Raw genomic sequence first — 2329 nt, 5'->3', positions numbered from 1 at the left:
TAAACAGTGACTATACACATTGACCTCACAAGATGAAAAAACAGGAATAAAGTTGACTACATCTGTGGAAAGACACCATGGAAAAACTCAATAGCATCAATCAGAACAAGGCCAGAGGCCAACTGTGGAACAGAGGCCAACTGTAGAACTGCTTATATGCAGTTCAAGTTGAAGCTGAAGAAATTTAGAACAAGTCTACAAGAGCTAAAGTACGACCTTGAGCATATCCCACCTGAATTTAGAGACCACCTCAAGAATAGATTCGTTGTATTGAACACCAATGACCGAAGACCAGATGAGTTGTGGAATGACATCAAGAACAATATACATGAAGAAAGCAAGAGGTCATTAAAAAGACAGGAAAGAAAGCAAAGACCAAAACGGATGTCAGTAGAGACTCTGAAAGTTGCTCTCGCACTTCGAGTAGCTAAAGCGAACAAAGAAATGATGAAGTAAAAGAGCTGAATGGAAGATTTCAAGGGCGGCTCAAGAAGACAAGTAAAGTATTATAATGACTTGTGCAAAGAGCTGGAGATAGAAAACCAAAAGGGAAGAATACGCTTGGCACTTCTCAAGCTAAAAGAACTGAAGAAAAAATTCAAGCCTCGAGCTGCAATATTGAAGGATTCTATGGGGAAAATATTAAATGACACAGGAAGCATCAAAAGAAGATGGAAAGAATATAGAGAGTCACTGTACCAAAAAGAACTGGTTAACGTTCAACCATTTCATGAGGTAGTATATGATCAGGAACCGATGGTACCAAAGGAAAACATCCAAGCTGCACTGAAGGCAATGGTGAAAAACAAGGCTCCAGGAATTGACAGAATACCAGCTGAGATGTTACAACAAAAGGATGCAGTTCTGGAAGTACTCACTTGTCTACTACGCGAAGAAATTTGGAAGACAGCTACCTGGCCAACCTACTGGAAAAGACCCATATCTAAGCCTATTTTAAAGAACAGTGACCCAACAGAATTAGGAAATTATTGAACAATGTCATTAATATCATACACAAGTAAAATTTTGCTGAAGATCATTCAAATGCAGTTGCAGCAGTACATCGACAGGGAACTGCCAGAAGTTCAAGACAGATTCAGAAGAGGACCTGGAACCAGGCATGTCATTGCTGATGTGAGATAGATCCTGGCTGAAAGCAGAGAATACCAAAAAGATGTTTACGACTGTGTGGATCATAACAAATTATGAATAACATTGTGAAGAATGGGAATTCCAGAGCACTTCATTGTGCTCATGAGGAACTTGTACATAGATCAAGAGGCAGTCATTCAAACAGAACAAGGGGAGACTGTGGTTTAAAGTCAAGAAAGGTGTGTGTCAGTGTTGTATCCTTTCACCATACTTATTCAATCTGTATGGTGTGAAAATAATCCGCGAAGCTGGGTTATATGAAGAAGAATGGGGCATCAGAATTAGAAGATGACTCATTAATAACCTGTGTTATGCAGATGACACAACCTTGCTTGCTGAAATTTAAGAGGACTTGAAGCACTTACTGATGAAGATCAAAGACCACAGCCTTTGGTATAGATCACACTTCAACATAAAGAAAGCAAAATCCCTCACAAATGGACCAATAAGCAACATCATGATAAACAGAGAAAAGTTTGAAGTTGTCAAGCATTTCATTTTACTTGGATCCACAATCAACATCCATGGAAGCAGCAGTCAAGAAGTCAAATGATGCATTGCATTGGGCAAATATGTTGCAAAAGACTTCTTTAAAGTGTTAAAAAGCAAATATATCACTTTAAGGACTAAGGTGCACCTGACCCAAGTCATGGTGTTTTCAATCGCCTCATATGCACATAGAAGCCAGGCAATGAATAAGGAAAATCAAAGAAGAATTGACACTTTCGAGTTACGGCATTGGCGAAGAATGTTGAATATAAGAATGAACAAATCTGTCTTGATAGAAGTACAGTCAGAATGCTCCTTATAATAGATGATGGCGAGACTTCATCTCACATACTTTGGACATGTTGTCAGGAGAGACCAGTTTCTGGAGAAGGACATCATGCTTGGTGACGTAGAGGGTCAGCAAAAAAGAAGAAGCCTCTCAACAAGATGGATTGACACAGTGGCTGTAACAAAGGGCTCAAACATAACAATGATCATGAGGATGGCGCAAAACCGGGCAGTGTTTCCTTCTGTTGCCCATGGGGTCGCTATGAGTTGGAACTGACTCAGCAGCACCTAATGATGACACAATTATATGTTGTGTTATATAACACATTTAACCTTTGACTCAGAAATCCCACTTTTAGAAATGTATCCCAAAGATACACTAGCAAAAAAAAAAAAAAAA

Source organism: Trichechus manatus, unplaced genomic scaffold, assembly GCF_000243295.1.
Source record: "Trichechus manatus latirostris isolate Lorelei unplaced genomic scaffold, TriManLat1.0 scaffold00034, whole genome shotgun sequence".
Taxonomy (NCBI): Eukaryota; Metazoa; Chordata; class Mammalia; order Sirenia; family Trichechidae; genus Trichechus; species Trichechus manatus.
This window is presented reverse-complemented; position numbering follows the sequence as displayed.